At 44.7% G+C, this 10,919-nt stretch overlaps 1 protein-coding gene across 3 annotated transcripts in view; it reads left to right on the top strand.

Moving 5' to 3' along the window:
- The first annotated feature begins 1,789 nt into the window (after positions 1-1,789).
- The window catches only part of AFF4 (ALF transcription elongation factor 4), a 150,980-nt gene continuing 141,850 nt past the window's right edge, over positions 1,790-10,919 (top strand). For all 3 annotated transcript variants that reach the window (XM_068277475.1, XM_068277474.1, XM_068277472.1), the window contains exon 1: positions 1,790-2,124. The gene's annotated coding sequence lies outside the window, so the exon portion shown is untranslated. The remainder of the gene's footprint in view (positions 2,125-10,919) is intronic.

The raw sequence follows: 10,919 nt of genomic DNA, 5'->3' as shown, positions 1-10,919 counted from the left end.
CCACCCTGCAGTGTTAGGGAGTCTTGCCTTGAACTCCTTACTGAATAGGTACTTGACCTAGCCAGGATTCGAACCCTGGTCTCCCATGTCAAAGGCAGAGCCCTTAACCAGTACACTTTCCAGCCATGCCATGTGTATAGAAGCATGATCAGTTAAAGTCTGTTTTCATAGCAGCCCCCTGGTTAAACGTAAGGCCATAATGTGTTTGTGATCATTTCAATTATATAATTCCAAAAAGAATTTTTTTTTATGTGAGCTGACACAAAATCTGTATGTAGAATTCTATTGCATTGATTGGTTACTTTGACTCCCTTGTCTTTGGTGAGGTAAAAGATAGCTTAATCACTTCCACCTGCACCGCTGCTGGCACATTTCCTACCATTGGCTTATATTCGAGTCAATCATATTTTTTGGTTTTTTTAGGTAAAACTTGTGGGGGGTCGGATTATACTCTAGTATATACAGTAATATTATACAAATTTTAAAGATTTAAAGCATTTTTAAATAATATACTGGAGAAAGCACAAAACAGATATTAGAAGCCTATGTAACAGTAGTACCAAAAGGAGGGAAAATAGCTTATGCTTACTGCTGGTTGTGGTAATCAATATCAGGCTGTGAACTTGATGCAGTTTTTCCAAATGCTGAGTACTCACGATTCAATTGTTGTATTGTGTGTATATGTACAAACTACTCCTGACCGATAATGGGATCGGTTTTCCATTGATAACTTTACAAAATCTATTCCGTTATTGATCAGGGAGCAGAGTGGACATTAGAAATAATCGCTGGATTCCTGTCAGTCAGATGGGAAATTACATAGTGTGGACTTAGCGTTAGTTGTATACTTTCATTATTTACTTTACTTAAAGGGATACTGTAGGGGTCGGGGGAAAATGAGTTGAACTTACCCGGGGCTTCTAACGGTCCCCCGCAGACATCCTGCGCCCGCGCAGCCACTCACCGATGCTCCGGCCCCGCCTCCGGTTCACTTCTGGAATTTCCGACTTTAAAGTCAGAAAACCACTGCGCCTGCGTTGCCATGTCCTCAATCCCGCTGATGTCACCAGGAGCGTACTGCGCAGACACAGACCATACTGGGATTGTGCTATACATTCCTGGTGACATCGGTGGAATCAAGGACACGGCAACGCATGCGCAGTGGTTTTCTGACTTGAGTATTGAATCGGAAATCGATCGGAAAATTGACGAAAAAAATGCATCGTGTATACCCAGCATAATGTTGGGAAAACACTGTGAGATTTTTTTGGGTAGATAGATAATTTCCGACATGTCCGATGTGATTTTCGATCGTTTTTCTGATAGATTTCTCATAGAAGTGAATGTAAAAACGATCGGACAGTAAATCTGCTGAAAAATCTCATTGTGTATTCCCAACATTAGGGGCTGGAAGAGATCAAAAAGCCTCCTTACTAGAATGCTATGCAATAACAGAAGTACCCGATTCACAAAGCTACGAATTGCCATACTCATGCATTCCACTGGAGGGCGCACCAATCTCCACAACTATAGCTACCATTGTTACAAAACAACACCGGCTAAAGTTGCTCACATATCACAATTCACTCAGATGTACATAAACGGTTCTTTTATTGATAGTCTCTCATCTAATATATCCCAATAGCGGGAGAAGCCAACAAAATGGCGGACAAGCCTTTAGCAGGCGACATATAGAGAGTGTGAGCTAATCTACTCTGTGACTAAGAACTTCGCGCATGCGCTATCTCAGGCAGACTGTGCGGTTCGTCGAACGGCCCGGAGACAGTCTTCGAACGTCGCAAGCTCCGCCTGTGGCGCGTCACGTGACCGGTTTGGAGCTTCCACCACCCCCTCTTCCCCTCCTCACAGTAGCTGAGAGAAACCGGGAGGCGTCCAGAGACACCGGGCAGGGAGGTACTGAGTGGAAGGGTGCTGTACGTAGAGGACTCGATCTGAGAAGAGGACAGTCATGGGCCTGACTGCGGGAGGAACACAGGAAGCTCAGGGCAGCCACTGAGGGAAGAGCCGCTGGGCTAATCCCATTATATTCGGTGGAAGGAAGAGGGAAGAGGCGGTGCTGTGGCAGCACTGGGACCGGAGGCCTCACAGAAGGCGAAACTAGAGGTGAGAGTCACTGATCCAGGCCGCCGTATCGCTGCGCCATCATCACCCCCTCCCCCTTACTGCTATGTGTTTGCCCGGGTGTATTGTCATGTACTCCCCTGATTGCCAGCTCTCGGGACCAGTCCCTCACTCACGACTGTGTACTTCCTACCGGCAGTAGATTCTCTACCTCCCCCACACTGCTCCCAGCGTAATCACCAGCCAGCAGGGAGTTCCTGTACCCCCGGATCAGCTCCCTCCCCCACTACTACCTTCCACATCACTTACTTAAAGGAGGCCCCCTTCCTTCCATGATCAGCTCCCTTTCACAGTGCTATTTACATGAACACTTACTTGAGGGGGGTTGGAGGTTGGTATGTAAATTCGACCCCTCTCCAGGATTAGGTCCCTAGGCCAGGGCTGCCTGCCTGAGCATTTAACATATTACTCCTTCAACCCTCCCAGAGCCCAGCTCTGTGTGCCCTTTCTGTTAATTTTAGGGTGTTACTTTACTCTGTAGGCAGTGTTACTTCAGAGTCTGTTGTCTGTTTCATCAGATGTGTGCCTCACAACGTAGCGTTCCACTCATTGGAATTAAACCAACGGATCCGCTAGCAACAGACAGTGGAGGATCCGTTAACATGCCTATCGATCTGCTGACTTTTGATCCAATAAACTATTTTTGCTGCTGGTTTACGCTGCACAAATCAAAAACTGATCCATGTCAAAATGGATCAGTTTTTAATCCATTACCTTCCGTTCTCCGGTAGCACGTGGTCATTGTGACGCACCCGTCAATTTGAACCCCGTTCGGCCGAATGCCGTTTGAACGATGCAATGTAAATGGATTATTTTTATTAAAGCAGACCTGAACGATTCTTTCCTCTAAAAGATACACAACAGCATAATAATCTTTAAAGAAAAACATTTATTTGTTACAGCTGATAGAAATTCTGCAGTGTTTCTACTTCCTTCTTTCATAGAAGTAGACATATTGTTAACCTCCTGTGTTTACCAATTAGCTCTCTGTCGTGGCATTCAGCTGACACAGCTGAGGGATCAAAGGTACTTATCCGTTAGCCGGGCGCATCCGGCAGGTGGCGACAAAACTCCACCAGAGTTGCATCTTTCCCTACTATCCATGTCGGCCTGGAGGGGGAATAGTAATTAGCGCCACCTGCCGGATGCACCCGGCTAACGGATAAGTACCGGATCAAATTACAATGTGTCCTTAGTCATAGATTAGGGGGAATTAGACAGGATAAACTAAGTACATACAGGGTGCATTTCTATATGTTGTTCCTTCTGTCCTGTGAGTTCAGGTCGACTTATAACATAGGAGCCGTTCACATCCATTAGCATTAGGTCCGCTAAACAGACAGTTTTTAATGCCAGTGTGAACCGGGCCTTAGGCACCATTCCAACTATATAAGATTCATGCTTGGCACATTGACAACTGATGTGCTGGAACGTCCTTGGTACAACACTACTGCTCCTAGAGTTCCTGGTGTGTCTATTGCATCTGACATTTAATACATACCGATGCTTTTATGACCCGTCTGACTTATGTCTAGTGTCTGGTAATTGTCATACGTGTGATCTGCTTGATACAGCGGATTCATTATGAATGGACATGGGTATCCTATATAATAATCCCTAACTGTCCCTGCGTCATCATTTGTCCGTGTGAAAACTGAACTGCGCATGTGCGTGCAGTTCAGCCGGCTCGTCCCTGTGTTTGCTAGGGCAGCGGACGCACAGCGCAGAGCTGGGAGGATGACCAGGGATGGATGAGGTGGACGAGGCCAGGAAGGAGGGGGCATGGGCGGGCGGGTGGGTGTGCACTGCGGCGGTGGTGACAGACCTAGGTAACTAGTGAAAGGATACTATGCATAATATAGGATCATCTGTCAAGCACCTCGGTTTACCGCTGGTTTCAGTTGCGGAAATTAGGCCAGTTTTGACATAGTAGGAATGTAGCCCAATGCTGGGTTGCCATTTGACCCGGACTCCCAATGGCCAGCAGGAGTGGACAGTGTATTGTCCACTCTGATGGTTAGTATGTGGTCTAGTTTGATCCCGGGTCAGATCCGTTTCCACCAAAGGTCAAATGGGAAACTCATCCGCTCTCCAGGAAAAATCATGGACCGCACAAAAGTGCGTTAAGCTTAACACAACAAATCCAATGGATCCGTTGCAGACTCATAAAGGTGCGTACACCCGCACTACGGCCGCCAACGACTGGTCCGTCAGACCCTCCCGCTGGGCGGACTGTCAGCCGACAGTAGCGCGTGTGTACGCGCTGTTGGCGGACTGATAAGGCTGTTTCTGAACGATCCGCTGAGCAGATCGTTCAGAAACAGCTTTAACAGTCTGCCGACAGTGCGTACACACGCGCTACTGTCGGTTGAAAGTCTGCCCAGCGGGTGGGTCAGGCGGACCAGTCGTTGGCGGCCGTAGAGCGTGTGTACGCACCTATAGTGAAAATGGATCCTATTTGTAAAATTCTATCTGTTTACTATCAGTTTCATTGCGGGACATAAAAATGTCATTTTCCGGGGTAATGGTAACCAAGCCTTACCATCAGTGTCTGCCCCTTTTTCCTGGTATTGTTACACGCTTGTTCCTGGCTGCACATGGAATTATTCAGCATGGTGATGTGCAGGTACCCTGGCAATGTTAATTAGGTTTTTTTTTTTTTTTTTTTTTTTTTTTTTTTTTTTTTTTTTTTTTGCATGCAGCGTTGGGTTGGAAGTAGGTATGACTTAAAAATCCCACTTTATGTGAATGTTTTCTGTACGGAAACCAGAATTAAGGGGGGGGCTGAACCAAAAGTTTGTATGTCTTACCAGGATCATAAAGCTAATTATTCTCCAATTGCTTGGTTAATGATTGTTTGTACATGTACTATATACCGTAGAATTGGTAAGATTATACAGGATTTCATGGTGCATGGCTGGCTGTAAAATGGGTGGCTAAACAGTCTTTGGCCTGAAACCCACTGGTGGCGCTTTGTGAAATTGTGGCAGTCCATGATTTTCCTGTTTTTTTTTTTGTTTGTTTTTTACCCGAGCAATCGCTATTTGGTCCTGCATCCCATCAATGCGATCGTTCTAAAAAAGCTGCAACCTGGTCACCGAGCACAAGCACTGCAGTGGAAGCACCATCATAGGGATCCACTGCCATAGAGTTTTGACAGTTGCTGGCAAAACGCAAACATTCCAAAAATGCTGCTAGTATAATTTTTTTTTTCCCAATTAGACATACAATTAGATAAAAACATATACTTTGGCTAGAATTGAAGGGGATTTAAGTATTTACTATCATTGTTGCAATCAGTATTACAAACAAAAAAATGAACTGCAATGTTGGTTTTGGTCAGTCAGTTGTATAGTTTAGGCCAGCTTTCTTGTGACGTTGGACAGTCAACCAGTTTCTGTATTCATTATCCACAGAGAATATGAACTACTGAAATGCTATGTTACTATTGGCATACTAAGCATATAGTTAGAAATGGCAACTGTTTTGTTCTTCAACCAGTTAGGATCAAGCATGCGCAAGAAAATGGTAGTTTCATTATGCAGCAGTTTAGTTAGTTCATGTTCCAGACACATTTCACAGTACAGAGAGTTAACTCTGGTCAATAATTTTAGCTTTATTGCACTGGCTGCCAGTATTTTCATGGCTTTACCTGAACTGCATCATTTAATTGTTTTCCCTCCCTCTTGTCACTGGTGTGCTGTCTGTAAATTATTCTCAAGGGGGAAGGTTTATCATTTACAGTCTGAGCATTTTTTTACTCCCACTTGGCACCTACTGCAATCTTTGTTTTGGTAATTAGTGTTAATTAAGTAGTGGAGGAACATGTATGGAGTTGTCTGTTCAAAAAAAAAAAAGATAATCTGTAGCTGATGGGATTTCCAATGACTGGATTGCGCTGTCAGGATATGTAATGTGTATCCCTCCCCCAGCCCCTATTTATAACAGTACTGCTGACACGAAATGTGTGTCAAGCCTGAGGGGGAGGTAAGGCAGACACACTTTGCATTTGACCATGGCCTGAGCAGTCCCTCAGTGGTTATTGGTTGTGAATTAATCGCTGTACACTGTTTTCTGATTCCAGTAACCAAATTTGTGGGTGGAAGCCTATGAGAAGACATTTTTTAGGGGTGACATCCTCATTTCTAGACACTGCTTGAAATGCTTTTGTAACTGGGAAACCTACTGATGGCATTTGCTGTAGTGCCTGAAAATAAGTCTGTTAAAGATTTGTGTTGAGTGGGCCTGCAGGCCTTGTTCTCTCATCTGTTTATCCAGCTTTTTCCGCTTTAAACAGTTCCTTTGTGATGACAAGTCCTAGCAATGCAGACAGTATCTTCATATGAAATAATCACCCTTTTCCAATTTATTGCATCTATCATTCAGCCCAATCTTTATCCTTTCATTGTATACTGTACATATGTAGATTGTAGCTTGTGATTCCTTTGCTATAGTCGTAGAAGGAGAAAATCACTAGTTGTTCATGGCTCAGCGTGTGTTGTGATGATCAGGCCTGTGATGGGCTGAATCTCCAGTAATTGACGTCAGGGCTTTGTTCCCTAACTTCAGGCCAGTGAGCATGTCTGTGGCATCACTGATGGGGGATGCTATAGTGAAGACATAAGACTACGAGATGTTGTTATTCGCAGTTTCGCTTGTTGTGTGCATTTAAATGTGTTCAGTAAAATATAGATTGATTGAGCAGTGGCTGTCTGTCAGTTGTGTACTGTCACTATCAACAGATGTGATTTGTCTGCTAATTTAGGAAGATTGACTTTTCATTTATTATGTTTTCTTGGTCTATATTGGTTGTTTTTAATGAAACCAGAGGCTAAAATTTAGATCTCTTTTAAAAATCATAGAAAATGTTTGTTTCAAAATTTATTTTTTCAGTTATTTTTATGTTAATAAAAGCAATGGTGCTTTGATTTTCAGTTAAGGATTGTGACTGTGCTTAATTTGGTGAATATAAAATGCCTCCCTCTCCACCTGCCTTCCAAACCTATCATTTGTGTATGATTTGGGTGACAGTAAACTTGCAATCGGTGTCCTGATGAACTGCCTGGTAGCGGCTACACTGGAGTCACAGCTGCCGGACCTTTCACATTGTAGAGACTAGTGAATATGTGCATGATATAAGACAGATAAGCTGCCGACATACATTCTGTATGCCCTGAGGAAGAGACTGAATGTCTCGAAACATTGGCTTTATGTATATTGGATTTGAAGATTAACATTAACATTGGTTCTGACAGCTTTTTTGATGTCTTTGAAGATGGCTACATAATCAGTCTGAGGCCTGGAACACACTTGCTTTCAACCGCTAGCGCATATATAGATAGATAGATAGATAGATAGATAGAGATATAATACGCATGCCGAGGATTAATAGTCATGTACATAGTTGTCAATGCATCTATGTACAAATGGCCAATTGCATGTTATGTTTTTTCTTTGTCGTTATTATTTACAAAACAAACAGTTCGCAGTGTCTGCAAACATACTAATCCTGTCCAAACTCACTCCCCTACGAACTCACTCCTAGTCCAAGCGTCCAGTGCGACTCCTTATCACCTGACACTCTATTTTCCATGGAGCGCAAGACGCTATGAAGGAGGAGGCAGGGGACTGAACTTGCTTCTGCCGAAATTATGCGCCGGCAGAAGCGGTGAAAGGACATACTGCGCATGCGTATCCGGGTTAGAGGTCACCACTGTCGCCGGGACACTGGGCTTAATTCAAGAAGACTGGCGGCTGACAGCAGCGAGCAAGAGAGGCGGTAAGTATCTAATTTTAACTCCCTTTTCATCACCTAATTTTACCACAGCCTTTGGGTTGTGGTATCCTTTAAGTGCAGTCAATACCTCCTCCAGGCCCAGAAGTGCTGCATTTATGCAGCCCGATATTTTCTCCCTACCCCGTCCCTTGTTTATTGTGGTGGCCAGGACTTTCACACCTGTGTTTTCTTGGCATTTCCTTTATCAAGAAAGTGTTATTTACCACAGGGTAAATTGCTGCAAATGAGAATGTCAATATTAGTACACACATTACTCTGTGCTCAGTGTTGCCCATGACTCGTGTATAAGTCGACCCCTATGAAGTGAATCGGACCTAAATTTCTAGACGTATACTCAGGGCTGTGGAGTTGGAGTCGGAGTCGAGGAGTCTGAGTCGGAGCAATTTTGGGCACACGGAGTTGGAGTCGTGGTTTCAGAAACTGAGGAGTCGGAGTCGCATGATTTTTGTACAAAATCCACAGCCCTGTTAAGTATTAGACTAAGGAGTCGAGGAGTCGGAGTCTGAGCAATTTTGTGTACCCGGAGTCGTGATTTCAGAAGCTGAGGAGTCGGAGTTGGAGTCGGAAGATTTTTGTACCGACTCCACAGCCCTGCTTAGATCATCAACAGTTCGGACATTTATTCTAGTAGTCCTGGGGCAGTACGATTGCAAGTTGTACTATTGGAGGCTGCATAAGGCTAGCCATACAAGAGTTTATAGTGACCCAATCTAACAGGCAATTTATTACTTCCTGAGTGAAATTTGGTTTTAGCTACTAATGTAACAAGATGTCGTCCTTGATCAGTTTCAAAAGCTGAAGTGCTTGTAATAAAATGGAAGAATACCAATACTGCCATCAGGTGCTGGGAAGGCTGGGTTCTGTGCTGTTTAATTATTTTTCAATAGATTTCCTGCTGAAATCTATAAGGTGCATGTGTGTAGTTGTTCGCTCTCTGGTCAAAGTCCGATCATAGAGCGATTGTTTTGCCATTACGGGTAGCAACCTACAAGTGTTTAGCCACCATAGTTCTAATTTTGTTTGCTGCGTGTTCTAATGTAGATTATGAGTGGATAATAATCATTCCTTTAAAAGATGACATCTGTTTGCTTTTGAAGGGAAGGTTCAGGGAGGGCGGTAAAAAAATAAAAATATCCACTTACCTGGGGCTTCCTCCAGCCCGTGGCAGGCAGGAGGTGCCCTCGCCGCCGCTCCGCAGGCTCCCGGTGGCCGACCCGACCTGGCCAGGCCGGCTGCCAGGTCGGGCTCTTCTGCGCTCCAAGGCCTGGCACTTCTGCGTCCCACGTGGGCGCACTGACGTCATCGGACGTCCGCCGGGCTGTACTGCGCAGCCCGGCGGACGTCCGATGACATCAGCGCGTCCGCGTGGGACGCAGAAGTGCCAGGCCTTGGAGCGCAGAAGAGCCCGACCTGGCAGCTGGCCTGGCCAGGTCGGGTCGGCCACCGGAGACCACCGGGAGCCTGCGGAGCGGCGGCAAGGGCACCTCCTGCCTGCCACGGGCTGGAGGAAGCCCCAGGTAAGTGGATCTTTATTTTTATTTATTTACCGCCCTCCCTGAACCTTCCCTTTAAGTTACCCAGAATATTCACTAGTAAATTGTTGTGTGGACGTTTAACCTTGTTTATTATTTGTTTAATCCAAACAATGATGTGTTTACGGTATAATTGCACAGCAGCATGCCCTCTGTACTCTAGACACAAATACACATATGTATGCATGAGTAAAAGCTAAAATACGTGGATCTTCTGGTTTTGAGTTACACATGATGCTTCGTTTATAGATGGTAGGCGGGCAAGTACCTACAGCTAGCATACCTCCTGCAGAATGGCCCATAGACACTGTGAATCAATCAAGAAAGGACCAATTTCAGATATTTCAGCAGGTGTACCAATGCAACTGGGACTCAAGTTGCTGTCTTGTAGTAAGCATGAGACCAATAAAACTATAAGGATTTTTACTAACCAGGGGTTCCCTCCAGCCCTCTGTAGTCAGTCTGCTCCTTTGACTATCTGGTAACCTCCGTTACCCCACTTTGAGGCCCATGATCCAGCTGGGTTGCAGGTCACTACGCATGCACAGTCCTGGCCGCTTGCACCCCTAAGTCACTCTTCCGTGGCGGGAGTGTTCTGCGTAAGCGAAGTTACTCTTTGTGTACTACGCCTTCCATTCCCCTCCATCAGCTGCCGTTCTCCTCTAATCCTTCCTAGTCTTCTCGCTAGTCAGACGGCTCTCCTGGCTTGTAATCCGGACATACTGCGCTGCACATGCGTAGTATGTCCTTTCTGCTCTCCTGTGGCCGCACATGACGCAGCAGACTCCTGAGGGGAGTACCCTATAGGGGCACCTTTTTCCTAGAGGTACACTTTTAGCCAAGTGTACACACTACTTTAAAGGGCACTTTCAATACATTTTGAAAACGGGCACAGCTAGAGGCAATCACATGCGTATTCGCATTGTCACAAGTAACAGGGTGCTGTTCAGAAATGCACGTTGGGCACAAGTGGAAACGAGCCCGCAGAGGCTCGGTAAAGCAACCAGGCAACTAGTATTGTTTAAAATGAAATAAATGTCAGCCTCCATATCCCTCTCATTTCCGGTGTTCTTTAAGTATGCAGTTAAATTAAAATCCTCTTTAGGAGTTTCTAAGGGTGGCCACTAATGATCCAATCTTTTTCATCCAATCTTACCATTTCTATGTAATATAAGGTAACTGCCTGAAGTATCCATTCAGTATATTCACTTAATTTACCCTTATACTACATAGATTTTTGGTAAGATTGGATGAAAAAGATTGGATCATTAGTGGCTACCATAAGACTCTAAGGTACAATTTGTATATAAGAACATTTGCTGGGAATACACGTTTCCTTTCTGCTGTGCGTTTTTGCTCTCGATCGTTTTTGCTGCTCGATTTCAGCTCTCGATTCTTATCTTCCTCTCGTTTTTTCTTTTTCCATTCACTTCTATCAGAAATCGAGT

This window comes from Hyperolius riggenbachi, chromosome 3 (genome assembly GCF_040937935.1).
Source record: "Hyperolius riggenbachi isolate aHypRig1 chromosome 3, aHypRig1.pri, whole genome shotgun sequence".
NCBI lineage: Eukaryota > Metazoa > Chordata > Amphibia > Anura > Hyperoliidae > Hyperolius > Hyperolius riggenbachi.
The sequence above is the reverse complement of the archived record's forward strand: the minus strand, read 5'-3'. Positions and strand labels throughout refer to the sequence as shown.